This window comes from Macrobrachium rosenbergii, chromosome 32 (genome assembly GCF_040412425.1).
Source record: "Macrobrachium rosenbergii isolate ZJJX-2024 chromosome 32, ASM4041242v1, whole genome shotgun sequence".
Classification (NCBI taxonomy): domain Eukaryota; kingdom Metazoa; phylum Arthropoda; class Malacostraca; order Decapoda; family Palaemonidae; genus Macrobrachium; species Macrobrachium rosenbergii.
Genome location: NC_089772.1, coordinates 6,349,125 through 6,365,852, shown reverse-complemented (window position 1 = coordinate 6,365,852; position 16,728 = coordinate 6,349,125). Strand labels below are relative to the sequence as shown.

At 37.1% G+C, this 16,728-nt stretch overlaps 1 protein-coding gene across 10 annotated transcripts in view; it reads right to left on the bottom strand.

Annotated features, from left to right (window-relative positions):
• The window catches only part of LOC136855625 (zinc finger protein 385D-like), a 1,128,591-nt gene that overhangs the window by 91,794 nt on the left and 1,020,069 nt on the right, over positions 1–16,728 (bottom strand). For 2 of the 10 annotated variants that reach the window (XM_067132766.1, XM_067132767.1), the window contains exon 1: positions 1,981–2,116. The exons of 7 other annotated variants lie outside the window; for them this stretch is intronic. The gene's annotated coding sequence lies outside the window, so the exon portion shown is untranslated. Of the gene's footprint in view, positions 1–1,980; positions 2,142–16,728 lie in introns of those variants that run through there. One more of the 10 variants, XM_067132768.1, reaches the window with a different exon arrangement.

Below are 16,728 nucleotides of genomic sequence, written 5' to 3'. Positions count from 1 at the left end.
TCTTGTATAATGCTTTACTAGTCACTGATTATATTCTTGATTCCAAGCCCCACTCAAAAAAGGCATTTCTGCAGGGCCACACCTCAAAAGACATATCAAGTTAGTTTATTCTGTAAGCATCATCAAGCTATTATTTGAAGTAGCAGTGTAGAATGCTTCTCACATCTTCTTGAAACAGTCTTGTGACACTCAAAGTATTCGAGTGATGAGAACATAGGCTGGGAAAAAAACTCTTACACGAATAATTTTCTTCAATGCATTAAGCATTTGATAACTACAGTCGCATATGGGAAGTAATATGTACGATGGGAAGGAATGTATCCATGTGGCTACAAATAGCAGTGCTGACAATAGGTTACTAGCCAAAAACCATTAGGTTTACATTACCTTACCTTACCCAAAAATAACAGAAACAATCTAATTAGGATAGGCCTATCTTATAATTCTAGTAGGCTAAAGGGAAAAGTTTTTTTTTTTTAATCATCCTTAGGTACTTCATAGATTATTCTGTTGCTATTTCGACAATTTATCTCCTTCCTATCTGCATCAATGTGAAGATTAGGCTATGGACCTAACAGTAAGTTATTTCATAAATCTGAAAGTAAATTAACCTAGCCTAATTTAACAGTACGAAGTTTTAGAACACAACGTCTAACATCTATTACCCCCTCCCCAAAATGTCTAACAAGGTTGAGAAAGGGGTTAACCACAGCTTTACTGGTACGATTTGGCTATGCTTCTGTTAAGTGTGGGCTAATGCACCAGGGTGGTCTACAAGATTGGTTGGGTCAGAATACCTTGCATCTCTGTTTAAGCCACTTTTTTTCTCTCTTAAATGAAAACACTGTAAAGGTTAACTATTACTGTAAACTATGATCACATTTAGGACGAAAATATCATTTACCTATGCTTTAATGCGTGCTTTGAACATTCCTGACCTTCATTTCATTTGCAAAAGACTTAACTGACCACACAGGACCTGGTACATTGGGTTAGGTTAGGTGATTTGCAAACGAAACGAACACCAGAAACGTTCAAAAGCACGCGTTACAGCATAGGAAAATGTGATAATGGTTCGAAATAGAGTTTTATTCACCATAATCTCTCACCACCTATGTCTGTAAACTGGGTTTACCTACAAATAGGATAAGGGGCAGCTTTGAGAAAGATGGCAGCAGGCCCCAACGCCATGTCAGAGTGCAAGCTCAATCAATGTTTCCAATGTTCAGTGTTATTAGGGGAGGGGGTCCAGGGGGGCCAAGCAACCCCCACCCCCTCGTGTCAGGGCACGGCACTCCAAGTCAGGTAAGGTCTGCTTAGGTCAGGACAGGGCACCTAGTGAAGGTTAGGTTTTCATCCGTCAGTGGAACCTGCGTCTGTCGTTCTCCACGTGCTCCCAAATGACCTAGCTATGCCTTCAGAGAAGAGGTCAAGCCTGACCCCGACACCCGCGTCCCCCTACACTTAGGTCAGGCCTACCCAAGAGGCTCCTCTTGGCTTACGCATATTCCCTTACGGTGAATTAGCATGGCAATCATGTCAGGCTTTACAAAATCGACTCAGAATTCTGCGTGTGACTGCTGTCACGAAAAACGAGGAGGTCAAGGCCTCACTTGACACGGGAGGTGTCGCATAGCTTTAAAAAAACGTCCAGGGCAAGGCCTACGCCCCCACCCCACCCACAGGAACCCTTCGCCCTCCACAACAAACAGAACGAGCGTCTCTCGATCCGAACGACGACACGGGCGGACGAATTCTGGCTTCCCCGAGAGACAACGAAGGCCAGGGGTGCATTTGAGGGCGGCAGCTCGAGCGAAGGAGCATCTCGAAGTGCCTTCGGCCTCCATTCGAGATGCCGCTTTAGAGCCGCATTCCCGCAGCCTTCCCACCCAAACGAGGCATTTCGTACTTACGCACGGGTCCTTGCCACGCAGGACGTTCCGACTGGCCCTACAAAAGCGCAAAGTCCGGCGTACTTACATAGATATCAAACAAAATCCGGGAAAAGAGGGGAAGCGGCGAAGCCCAAACACAAATTCAGTCTTGGGGCAACTTATGGGTCGGTTAGATCCGTATTTCGCTTTTCTCTCTCACCAGGCCGCCATTGAACTCCCACCATAGAAAACGGTGCTTTTAGATCTTTAGAGGGGGACTTCTGTGTTGGGAAGCTTCCCTCCCTCCCCAAAAGTTGTGTATAAATGTCGTTACAGTGCGTTTAATGAGCTGAATAAAACGCGATTTTTATTTAGAATTTACATTTATGATTAATATTAACATATAAAATCATCCATGCTTATTCACAACAGTTTCTAACTAGGATACTTGAGTCAATGATTTGGATCTATCATACTTTAACGGGACTTTCCAGGTATGCTTACAGCTCGAACACTAACAGTTTTTCCCCCCTTATAATTTTCTTTACTATTTTAAATGCTTAAATTATCATATGAAACTCCTTAGTAGTAACATATTGCAAAGATAATATTGATATACTAGCAGGCAGAGAACTCCTCGAATACTGAAATGTTATTCGTTGAATATTTTGAAGGGGCATAATGTCATCTATTCTGTGCAGTAACAAAATAGAAAGTGATTTAAAAGAAATTCTATTTTAGGGAGATTTTATAACTGAAAATACTATGTCGCCTGTACCCTAAGAGATACAGAAATAAGCTTAGAAATTTATGAAAACCAGAACTGTTCTATATATTTATTTATGTATGCACTTTTACTTACATACACACATTATATTATATATACATTATATATCTATACATATGCATCTGTCTATCTATATATACACTATATATATATATATATATATATATATATATATATATATATATATATATATATATATATATATATATATATATATATATATATATATATATATATATATATATATATATATATATATAAGTGTGTGTTTATGAAAGGATTATGATATACGCACTAAAATATGAAAGGAAAACTGTAAGCAATGTCTCTATGAATTCAAACCTGCATGTTTAGAAAAGAAATAGCAATCCCCTTATATCTATAGGAATTAGTACCATCTAAACATAGTAGAACTGAAATAACTGGCAATACTCGTAAGTTACATAACTAGCTATAGCCAGAAACGCGAAAATGGACTAGAAATAAGTATAGTCCTCTAAGTTAATCCGTAAATTAATCACCAGAGGGAATCCCCTAGTAAATAGTGTCAACTAGTCTGGTCGTCGTTTTCGAGATGTTTTGTTAAGACGTGTATACACATAAACACAACACACACACACACCTACACGTGGGCAAAAGCATCACAAGTTCCGTTGGCGGAGGTATAAAAGTGATTCTTCATCAAGACTTGGCAGCAATAGAGTCCTGAAGATATTTCACGACACCAGGTGCAAGCTTTATTACAGCTTAGTATAATGATTTACTAAAAGGGCGTATTACTCAACTGCAACTGTTCTCGCACAGTCATTTTCATTCGGAGTGCATTTCTTCTGCAGTGAGATTGGGGCAACGACAGAAACGCGACAGATTTGGAATATTCTGGCGATGCTGTTTTGATCAGCACACAACAAAATTAATAATGCACCATACATCTACAGAGACGGTACATGGGGTAAATCTAAGAAAAACAGAAATAATGGCGTCAGTGTATGCAAAAATTGATAAAATACCCCTAACTGGAGAAAGGATTATTAAGGCTGAGTCTTTCGGATATTTAGGAACAATAATATGGATACAGGTTCTCTTGAGATAGAATTTGATGAAACACCGAAATAGGCAAATCAAACAGGCTGAATAACATTTGGAAAAGAAATGTGCTGAAACTGTTTATGAAGGCAAGATTACACATTAGTCTGGTACGATCTCTAATGCTTACAGGCATAAATCATGGCATGAAATGAAACTATATCTGAAAGGTTTTGTTCATTTGAGCATAAAGATTTAAGACGAATACTAGGAGTCAGATGGTAGGATAGAGAGGGCAAATCACGGAAGTACATAGGCAGATGAAACAGTGATAAAGGGTGGGGGCGGAGATGGCTTGAACATACGAGCTCCTACGGGTACCAGAAGAGTTGAAAGACACAGACCTACTTAGATGAGAACTATGAACTAAGAGGCTGGAGATTTGTGAAAAGGGAGCACAGGAAAGATACTGGTGGAGGAATTTCACAGAGGCCCTTTGCATCACACGACATTGATGGAGATGACGAGAATGATGAAAAATTAATCTAACGAATCTTTATTTTTGCATTTTATGCCACGTCGCTTGTATGTATAGTGTTACCAGACGCAGAGATTCACAAAGAAGACAATTATTTGTTTAGATGCAGTTGGCAGGCACCTTACTGTTTGTACCGATTATAAGATGAAACTACGAATACAAAGTATACCCAATAACAAAAGGCTGTCAGTTGCCAGTTCTAGCCTCCCCAGACCTCTTTTTATTTGAGAAATAACTATATTAGGTAATACTCCCGCTATTTTTAATCAAAGTAGAATCCTATAGTTCCAGCACCATAAAATGGCTAAGCTCGGCACAGCCAGAACCGGACGAGTGAGAAAATTTTATTTATCTTTTAATTTTTTTTTTTTCTAGAGAGCCTAACGTTGCAATTCATGACTACGCTTTCAGTTTTTATTGCTCACTGAGAGGTTCAGATTAAAGATGGTTAGCAGATGATTTTCTTGGCAGGTGTTAAGGAAACCAACGTTCTCTAGGAGCGTGCGGTGGTTACCTCTAACGCAGTTCTAGCAAACACATTTACTGAATGATTTACTCCCCAAATCAGAATAATAATAATATATATATATATATATATATATATATATATATATATATATATATATATATATATATATATATATATATATATATAGTATGTATGTATGTATATATATATATATATATATATATATATATATATATTCTAAAATATTATATAGATAGAAAATATATATATATATATATAATATTCTAAAATTTCAGATAGAAAAACAGTTGATGGATACAAAAGGTTCCTGAAGGATAAAACTGGCGCGGAATAATATTCTGAAATCATAAATAATTCGTTTTAGTGCAGAAGTAGTTAATTCCATATGAATCACCCCGATCTTGTAATAAAATCTTGCGATACAGGGCATTTACCTTCGGCTTCATGGTTTCTGTCTTAGCAGTGCCCTAAAAATGTATAATTTAATGCTGCTGGGACCTAGCTATTGTTCGTATGGTTTCTGTACCTATGCCACAGGTTTCCCTTCGCTTGTTTCATCATTACTGAAATTAATGTTCTCTTACCTGGGTGTCAACAAGTTTCCGTGATCTTAGTAAAGATTGCTCGCAGTGGTCAGTTTCGTTCCACAAATGCCAATTTATATTTACGTCATCGCTGGAAGATAATGCAGTCTGGTCAGTCTTCCATATAAAGTTAATAAGGAGCTAGAGTTCGTGCCAACCCTGACCACCTGGCGGGTTCTCCCAGTAACGTAACTAAGGGTGAGGTGGGGGGTGCGCCCCGGGTGGCACTGTCCATGGGGAGGCACTATGGCATCTTTTGGGCAGGTCTGGTCTGGCATAGTTCTAGATAATCTAGCATATTTCGTCTGATCGGAACACTGAACAGAGATTTATCGACTCTGCTGTTGGTCAGTAAGCGACTGTTGACAACAGCAACTCTGGTGTCTTTCTCCTCCTGGGTCGCGCGCGCTCGTCTCTTCTCTTCCCGCGTTCAATTTTCACCACTTGAGTACTTTTTAGATCGAGAATGGGGCGGCACTTTCAGAGTCCGCCCAGGGCGCCACTAGCGCTAGTTACGGCACTGGGCGCTTCTCCGTTGAGATCCCTTATAGTCCTACCTCCGTTTCCCAGAACTCTTGTTTTCTTCGCTTCAAAAGGATACTACGGTTCTCCTGACAGCATTACTGAAGTCGATGCTTAAAACTTCCAGAGAGACAAAACAAGATCTATGCATTTAATTCTTGTCTTCCCAACTTATACTATTGTTTATATGTGCATTAATTTTAACGTTTTTATATTTTCTATCATTTTGTGTTTGGTTTTTCCTCATAAAAATATGATCAGCCTGTGGTGCGGAAACTTGTTTTGCAAGTTAGCGGACATTCATGTTTGTTTCATGTGAGTGTTGGCTTTTTTTGAATAATAATAATAATAATAATAATAATAATAATAATAAATAATAATAATAATAATAATAATAATAATAATAATAACGAAAAGCAGATTTATGTCTAATTTTCTGTGCCAATGAGTAGCTGTCAAATTAAGACAGGAATGTTCCAGTTTCCTCGAATCAAAGAAGCTGTTGAGATTTTCAGTGAAAATCCCGTAGAATTTACTTGTCATCAAAGTCATAAGTTACTGTTGACATACAATGCCAGGATTCTCTTTTGTAAGAAATTTTTTAGATAAACACGTGATAGTCTTTTCAGCTTAATGCATGGGAAAACATCGTTGTTTAACGCAAATGACGTCACTCACCGATTATACCATATTTCTAAAGTAAAGGGATTGGGAAATTTCACACGATGTTTTAGGTAGATTGCACGAGATTGGAAATGGATAGGCAAAAGAACGAGTGTTTAAGTTTATGTGCTTGGAATTACATACACAAAAGAACGAGTATTTAAATTTGTGACTGGAATCGGAGAGGTAAAAGAACGAGTATTTAAATTTATGTGCTTGGAATTAGGTAGGCAAAAGAACGAGTATTTAAATTTATGTGCTTGGAATTGGAAAGGCAAAAGAACTAGTATTTAAATTTATGTGCTTGGAATTAGGTAGGCAAAAGAACGAGTATTTAAGTTAATGTGCTTGCAATTGGAAAGGCAAAAGAACTAGTATTTAAATTTATGTGACTGGAATTGGAAAGGCAAACGAACTAGTATTTAAATTTATGTGCTTGGAATTAGGTAGGCAAAAGAACGAGTATTTAAATTTATGTAACTGGAATTTGTCTGAAATTATGTTTAGTGGAATACCGTTATCAGGTTTCGGACCCTCTTACGACCTCACTGACCGTAAAAGCCGGTCTGGGTCATAATCATTTGGGTCAGTTAATTGGACGACCAGGGGGTCACCTCAACACATTTCACGCAGATATGATAAAAAAAAAAAATTATTAAAAATAAGAAAGTTTAATTACAAGGACAACAATAATAAACTACGCCATGGTGATGATGTTTAAAAACTTCGCCACAGTGATCATAAGGTGTGAATAATTCTCTCCTGTAATCTCATCGCTGAATGCGGCATTGTACAGTAAAGATGAAAAATATGATCATTGCCTATTAACTTTTTTCATAATTAACTTTTATTTGTTTTTTTATGTGACAGCATAAACGAGCATACTTTGTTTTCGTAAATATAGGTCTGTTTAATTGAGAGAGAGAGAGAGAGAGAGAGAGAGAGAGAGAGAGAGAGAGAGAGAGAGAGAGAGAGAGAGAGTAATAATGCGTAATATTTTGCTTTAGCCTAGACAATAACTACAGTGTAAAAAAAAAATCATACTGTTAACATTTGTAATCGTTTGCAATGCACACTAACGTGATATAGGGTTATCTAATCACTGAGTTAGCCAATAAGTATTAAGTATTCATTTCTTTGATCACATACTGGGGACAATAACAATATACGGAGCGATGAAAATTCATGGATCCAAATCAAATCAATGATTTTCTTGACCTTGGTGTTGACGTAAAAAAAGAGAGAGAAAAAAACAGGCAACTGAAACCCAGAGCATAACTACTTTGGCAGGGGTAATAAACAGAATATTCCAGCACACGCGCTTAAAAAGACACGGGGAGATTAGAAAACTCTCATTAGGGGACTTAAGCAAACGCAAATACCCAATTTCTCTTTCATGAATGGCTCAGCCAGCGCGGGAGTCGATGCACTTTGCTTAGGAAGAAGAGAGAGAGAGAGAGAGAGAGAGAGAGAGAGAGAGAGAGAGAGAGAGAGAGAGAAGTGAATCTAGAATAACCCGGCACCGCAAGATTGCCCTTATCACGCAACAGGGAATTTGGTGGCCGAGAAGAGAAGATGGACGCGGGGGTTAGGGACGGGTGGACAGAAGGGCCACTGGGGAAGGATGCTGGGGGGATTATAAGGAGCGAAGAAAGAGAGGAGAGAACGATGAGGTGTGAGGGAAAGGTGTTACAGCAGGAAGAGATACTCATGTCCACAGTGGTGGAGATGATGGGGATGGAGGTTCAGTGAACAAGGGAGGTGAAAAAATGATAAAAAATGGAAATAAGAAATGAAACAATAAGTTCTTTGCCACTCTGGACCGAGTTGGTTAGGAGAAAGAGAGAGTGAGAGAGACTTTCAACTGAAATGTTTTGTCACTTTCAAATTATTTGTTCATCCTTTTTCCGACGTTCTCAGTATAAAAGAACAAAAATTCTGTACCGCCTTCACTTGCCCGTTTTTGCGTCAAGCTAGCGAAGAATGAAATCGGGATCACACACACACACACACACACACACACACACACACACACACACACACACACACACACATATATATATATATATATATATATATATATATATATATATATATATATATATATATATATATTAAAATAATCACTATTGGCGAGCAGTGCATATTATTAAATTCTAAGAATATCAGAAGCGTTCTTTGCTTAATGGCTCAAAACAGTTCTATTACTGCATATCCATAAAAATCACTAGTTTTACTAGCAATTTCTCATCATCTTAGCAGCAAGTCAAGAGATCTCATCGCATCCAGAAACTCTCAACGGAACCTAGACAATGAAAATCAGGCAAAAATGATAGTTACGTACTCCGAACACGGGACGTACAACTCATGGAATCCTTGCACATTATTCGCTTCCATAGCATGGACGTTTGAACCAGTGGTCTAGAGAGATCCTTTGTAAGGGCCAAATATCACCATGCCAAGCACATGAAGGCTTCCAGTGGCCTGTGAGGTTCAGAGTCAAAGGACGCTGTATTGGGAGATGGGGACATCCGATCACGAGGAAGCGGGACAGTATTACTGCATTTCGTTTTAGCTTTTCATATAGAAGGGAGACAATGTGAAAGATGCCTCCTTGGTTTGATCTTAAGAAGAAAATTTGTTAACTGATATTTGCTTTGTTTAACGTAGGAGTGTGGGGGGGGGGGACTGAGTGAGGCCCTGTATCATTTTGTTGCCGACATTAAAAACGGTGAGAAATTATGCTTGCTTTGTTTTCTCCGACAAGGAAATTTGATTTTGCTTTGAAAAGGAAAGGTGAGAGGTGAGCTGTATATTTGTTTCCGACCAAAAGATGAGATATAAGACATAATGCTATATTTCTACTGTGTTCGTTTAAAAGGGGAATGCTCAGGTACATTTGCTAATTCATTTTCGTGAAAGGAAAGAAGGTTAGGAAATGAAGAAAAAAAAAACGATCATGAGGCAAAATATGGAAAATATAACATAAAATAATAAAAATATAAGTACGCAAAGTGGAAAATATAAAAGATATTAAAAAAAAAAAAACAAAGCAAAACAGGCACAGAAATAATCATCTAAAAAGATATTCATTGATAAACCATGTGGATCTGTTCACAGACCAATCAGTCATTATAAGCGATAGGTCATTGAACTAAATCATTGAATTATCGTTTAATAAAATTATCTTTGTAAAGAGTTCCCGTTATGCTGTGATATTTTCTAAATAATCCAGTAACAAATTGGTGTCCGCTCTTTTGTATTGCAATTATTGTTTTATTACGATTATTATTAAACGGGTGCCTTTAAACATGGCGAATCCTCAGGTCATCTCGTAATCACTTCTAGTGCATCAATGTTAATCTGTGTTGTATCGTAGTTTACTATTCCAGATTTTTTGATAGTTAAAAGTAGCTTCTTCCCCGTAGTCTGTTGAACAGACTCTGTTCATGTTACACCCATAAAAATCACTGTGGGATACACACTGCGTTTTATATGTATATTATCTTTCGCCAGCTTGATCAGTTGTCCTTTCCGACCTCACTAAGAAAATGTTATAAAGCAAAATATGTAATCTGTTACTTAAGCAAAATGGAATTGAGAAGTCAATTAAAACGTTCATAAGGCATTTGGTCTTTTACCATTAGTGATACGCGCACACATTCTTCAGTCTACGTGAAAAACAGCTTTAACGGCTTTGTAAACCTTCACAGAGCAGAATGAAGGCCCTTATGTGACGAAAAAAGAAAACCTCAATCAAACAGCAAAATAAGGATGGAACATGATAATGACATGCCTGTCCGATGAAACTCGGACTCTTTGAGAATCGATGCGCTGCGCGACATAGCTACCTGGCTCACGTCGGCCTTTACGTTTATCTGAGTACTTGTCAGGAATTGTGAAGAGCAGCGTCAGTCTGTTTCATAGTTTCTTTAATAAACGGTTTAGAGGCTTATGGGGTTATACCACCAAGACTGATTTCAAATGACATCTTTCGTTCTGACTGTTGGTGAAATCTACTCACCTTCAATCTGTTGGTAAAACTTACTGGGTTACCTCACGAGATCTCTGATCAAGCCATCGGCATATCATTGATCAAGTTATCATCAAAACTTTGATTAAGTCATCGGTAAAACTTTGATGAAGTCACTGGGAGAACTTTCATCGTTGTCAGCGCAGGAACGATCAAGTTATTGAATGATCTTTTATCAGATTATCTGCGAAACTTTGGTCAAGTTGTCGGCGGAACATCGATCACGACATCTGAGTAACTGAACTCATTGTACGTAGAGCTTGGAGGAAGTTATCGGCAAAGTATTTAACAAGTCATCGACACATCATAATTCAGTTACTCTGAACTCCGCCAAATAATCAACAGAATATACTTTCTTGACTCTGCCTGGATACAAAATAATTCTAATAACCTGACAGAGGCTTTCAACGACGGATTATAATTGCTAATAATGAACTCGACGCAAAAGTATCCGTGACAGAACCAGCGTGGTGCATTTTAATCGAGAAATATATTGGAAAATTAAATAAAGGCCGTATACCATGGGCTGACGCGCTCTGAATATGAGGCTTGGTTAATTAAAAAATATTTCAACGAACCTTTCAGTAGATATAAGCATTTCTCCGGTTTGATTTGTTCTCCTAAGGAATGCAGGATACTTTCCTGAATGAAATTTTAAGATTAATCTTCGTTAACTGTTATAACTGATCATGATTATATATTAATTGACAGTGATTCATAAGATCACTGTAAAGATTGATATTCACATCTGCCATGACCATACTGTTTTATGATCATGATAGAACAATTATATTAACAATCGCTCAACATTATTGTGACGGTTAACATTCATTTTTCATAGTTATTAGGATAGCAATAATTAACCCTCATTCAGATGAATAAAGGGTAAGGTTATGGTGAGCTAAAAAACGGGCGATATTGATAATGACTATGAATATTCACGCTAATCTGTATTATTCACGATCGTATCGTGACTGTGAAAACGAAGCTCATATTGCGCATGACAAATCGTCCCTTCGATTCAGGCAGTGGCTCAATAAGCATAAATTTCTGTAACTTTGGGCTAATATAATAATGTGTGCTTATGGTACCAGGGACTCCTGCTAAAATATATGGATTCATCGGCAGAGCTGGCTCTCATTGTCAACAGAAATACATACATACATACATACATACATACATACATACATACATGCACATATATACAGTATATATATATACACATACAGTACATATATATGTATATAAATATGTACGAGTATATATATGCAGATGTATATATACTTATATAGAATCAACTGGTCACTTTTACCAGTTACGTATGTAATTGTAATAGCTATAAAACCCTCTCCACTTCTCGAATTCTTTACACTTTTGGGATACACTTGTCACTACAAAGCGTTGGATCCAAGTGCAACAAATATGAAGTAATTCTCATGTCCGGTAGCGAGTCCGATTCCCGCCACCGGACATTAGAAATACTTCCTGTTTCTTGCCTTTGGATCTAACGCTTTGTAATGATAAGTGTATCCGAAAAGTGTGAAGAATTCGAGAAGTCAAGAGAGCATTGTGGCTATTACAATATATATATATATATATATATATATATATATATATATATATATATATATATATATATATATATATATATATATATATATATATATATATATTACACACACACACATTATTCATTGTAAAATGAGTGAATGACGTCATAATAATGCCAGCAATCTCGCACTGTCTGTTTTTATTGAGGGAACTACGCCAGAGTAGCGCATCCCATTATTCGTTTCATTTACGACGATGTCTTATTAAGACTTCAAATGATTAAAATTCAATACAGTCTGAGTCTTCGTAAGCACTTTAGATGGAATAACATTCAAGACTCATTTTCAACATGACTTGGGTTGAGTCTAGGTGAATTTTTCCTATGCCTGGATGATTCAAGGAAAATCTTAAGAGACTGATTAATCTTTGCTCCTGAGAGAACTGACTTTTTTCTCCCTCCCTTTAACGCTTTTTGTTTTCGAAATGCCAACAGCTATATAAAAGAAATTCCGGTATGTCTGTTCGTTGAGGAAAATGATACAGAAATTGCACACTACTACTCATGTTGTGTGCTAGTTTTACTCTTAATTTATAATGGCATGATGCAAAATATGATAAACACTTCTTTATATTTGTTTAATTTCTTATTACAATACGATGTTCTAGAAGAATTTGTTGTAATGAACAGAATTTCCAAATATTAATGTTGTAGGAAACTTTCTCCATACCAGAAAATGAAAAGAAAATGTAACATTAATCTTAAATGAAATGAGAATAGAAAGTTATTAGAGAATCACATCTTTGTTTATACTTACAAATGATTTATTAAAAAGTTACTCTACAACTTCCAACTGAATGGGATCGGCTTCAAGAAAAGAGGAAACATAAAAAGATTAAATATGCAAAACCAATAAAAAAAGAACAACTATATAAAAGACACTCTCCATTTTGTTTTTTGTTCGGAATCGTAAGTTTTAAGTCGAAAACCATTCCCAGTCGAAAAAAGTTATAACTCTGACACCACAGTTTACTGAACATAAAACCAGCTAAAACAAATTTGAAAAAATAAACTGCTTTTAACGCCAACACGGCTCTGACGCAAATCCCGTAATCCGATTAGTCGTTTGGGCCTTGTAAAGTATCTGGGCGGAAATTCAAACGTACTTTTTTGATTAATTGGAGGCCAGACGTCTTCCTCTGTTAAAGAAAAGCCGACGTCTTCCTCTGTTAAGGAAAAGCCGAGGCAGCCGAGCAGATGCAAGAGCAACAATCTCTCCGTGAAAACAATGAGGCCACTTTCCTGATATCGGTTCCGGTTCCGACTTATTTATTTATTTGTTTTCTGAAGGCCTTTCTTCGGTAAATAAGAAGCACCAGTGCTTTCATTTTGTTTTCATTTCATGTTCTTGTTGCTGAAGTGTTTTCCGATCCGATTTCCATCACCGTAATGCGCGATGTTGTTCGATCAATCAGAAGAAAGGTGAAGAAGAGGAAGAAGAAGATTTCTTCATTTATGGTTTGTGGTAAAAAAAAATTGCTTTAGCAGCAAGCTACTCCAGTTAACAGGTCCGATACAATATTTTTAGATTATTAAAGAAAGAGTGACTTAAAAAGCACTTGCTAGAAAGCATATAAAGACGAAAATTATAAAAAAGTCCCACTTGTAAAATGACCAACGAACAAATCCAATGCAGCGTTCTGATGTTACGGCGCTATTATTTTTTTTATTTTTTGTTTACACCTTTCGTCCGCGAATCATGAGTGACAGTTCGTGCAAATTCTCCCCAGAAAAAGCAGCCATTAGAATCGTTATCTATTTCCTTTGATGAGATACAATTATTTCTTTTAAAAGGAACGTGACCAGCACCATGACATAGCGTAACTATAATGCTATTAGGATTTCTTTAAGTGCACTTTACTCGCACAGAGAGAGAGAGAGAGAGAGAGAGAGAGAGAGAGAGAGAGAGAGAGAGAGAGAGAGAGAGGTAATAGTTGAAAACATTCCATTATTTACTATCCTTGCCTCAGTATGATTCTCCTCTATTGCTTTTATTCAAATTCGTTCGTCTATTAACATATAACAAACGATTCAAAATTCCTCATTTGAATACGACTTTTACTTGTGTTGGAGGCTGGTCAAGCAGACTTATTTTCCAACAACTACACATTAAGTTGGACGATGTTTTATGTAACCATAAGAATCGCACTCACACTCATAAGTATACACACAAACACACATATATATATTATATGTATGTATATATGTATGCATGTATGTATGACTTTATGTATTAACGCCTTTTTCTGCATGGCCGAGGTTGGCTCCGGAAAGTGTCGCCCTGTGATTTTCAGCATTTTGGGATGGCATTGTTAGGCAATGCCTTTCCTCCCTATTGGCGAGCTACCACAGTCGAATATCTTCCAGGTACCCTTTTCACTGTTTAGGTCAACAGAGGATAATGGGAATTGAAGGAACGTGCCTAACTCATTCCTTTTCGCCCGGAAATCAAATCCTGGTCGTATTGCTGGCGTGATGAGGATCAGAGCCACTGTACTGGGAGGTGTGATAACATGTGAGCTTGTTAATGTATTTACCTTTTAGTCTCTCTCTCTCTCTCTCTTGCCTCAGCATCCTTACTCTTTTACATATTTACCAAATTAACTCTTCCTCCAGTCTGTTTCTTCTCTCTCTCTCTCCCTCTCTCTCTCCCCCCTCTCTCTCTCTCTCTCTCTCGCCTCAGTATCCTTATTCACACATATTTTCCAATTATCTCTTCCTCCAGTCTATGTTTTCTCTCTCTCTCTCTCTCTCTCTCTCTCTCTCTCTCTCTCTCTCTCTCTCTCTCAGCATCCTTACTCTCTCAAATATTTCCCAAATCATCTCTTCCTCCAGTCTATGTTTTCTTCTACTTCTCTCTCTCTCTCTCTCTCTCTCTCTCTCTCTCTCTCTCTCTCTCTCTCTCTCTCTCTCTCTCACTCTGTGTGTGTGTGTGTTCCCGACTATTTTTGTCGATCCGAAGGCTAAAGCAAATTGAACCAACATGTGTTTTCAGTTAGTTAATTAAGGCGGCAAAGGGAAGCCCTTCTTAGTGTGTCATGAATGGGACTGGGAAGGGGCGTGACATGCGCCATCAAATCTAATTAAATGCCCAGAATAACATCCAGGGAGATTTTCAAGACCGGAAAGTGAGGCTGCAATAATTATTATTGCTAGTTTGCCTTCCCTGTCAAAAATGAAGCAGTGTTGAAGTAATTTTGCAATTGCCTCGTGCTTCTAATATACCTTGCACATTAAGGCCGTCACTAAGGTTCAGCTATACCTGCGCAGTTTTGCCTGGACAGGCCGACTGCGCAGGCATTAGTGAACGTTAGTGGCGGCTTTATGCTGCTCAGAGTTTTCCCTGTTCAAGATCTCGTGGTATTGAAATCTGGAGTTCATTACCCGTAGAATATCTTTATTACATACGGAAAAAAAATCATGGATAGATATTTCATTTTAACTAGTATGATTTTTACCATGGTTATTATTAAAGATAACATAAATGACGTACTAATATGGAAATAATATTCTAACTCACATCGGGATCGTATCCAGGACGTCTGTTATTATTATTATTATTATTATTATTATTATTATTATTATTATTATTGCTTCAATTTGTTTTTAGTCGAAAATATTGCCCATGCAACATTAACAATAACAATACCAATAACAATAACAGGGAGAACTCATGATATTCACATAAGGTTTGATTCTGGATCATTGATGGTGTTATCTATGTGACAGGTGGTAATGATTTGCTTTAGGTGTCGATTCCTTAGTCTGATACTCTTAATTGGAGATTTTAGTATTGCAGCTAGTAATAATAATACCTCTATTTTCAAACCGGCAATGAGAGAATATGAAAGAATAGATTTGAAAGATCTGTCACAACAAAATCCACCGACGTACGCGGACCAAGAGCTAACAAATGATTATCGGATTTGCAGAGCGATTATCGCCAATATTGATTTTCTGCAAAATCGTATCCTACCTGTGCCTTCAAATCTCGCCTTTCTTTGCTGTCCTTCTTCTCTGTCTTTTTCTTCTTCTTATAGTGGGTGGATCCAGAGAAAAGTAAAATCACAGTTCATGCTGCGTTCATTCTGTAACTGTCGAGACCAAATTCGAGCTGAGTGCTGCAACACTTTTGATTGGTGTCGACTTTGGTCTAGGCAACAGTGCTTAGACTTCTGACCTGCGCGGGTTCTATTCTCACCCCGGGAAGAATATTATGTCTTCATTCATTGCCAAAGTGACTGCAAAGCTTTCAGTGGAAGATGTATTAGAAATATTAAGATTATTAGGTTAGAAGGTTATTGTGGTTATGACAATATATGGTTATTCATACGATTATGAATTATGTACACACGCATATATATATATATATATATATATATATATATATATATATATATATATATATATATATATATATATATGTACATACACACACATACAGTATATACATATATATTTGTGTTTATATATATAATATACATATAGTTGTATTCTTCTCAGTCACGAAGGTAAAATATCTCTATGTACTCCACAATGAAAACGAAGGAGTAACCAGAGGAAAATGGAAACAGAGTTCTTAATTTGTCCCAACAGTTTCGC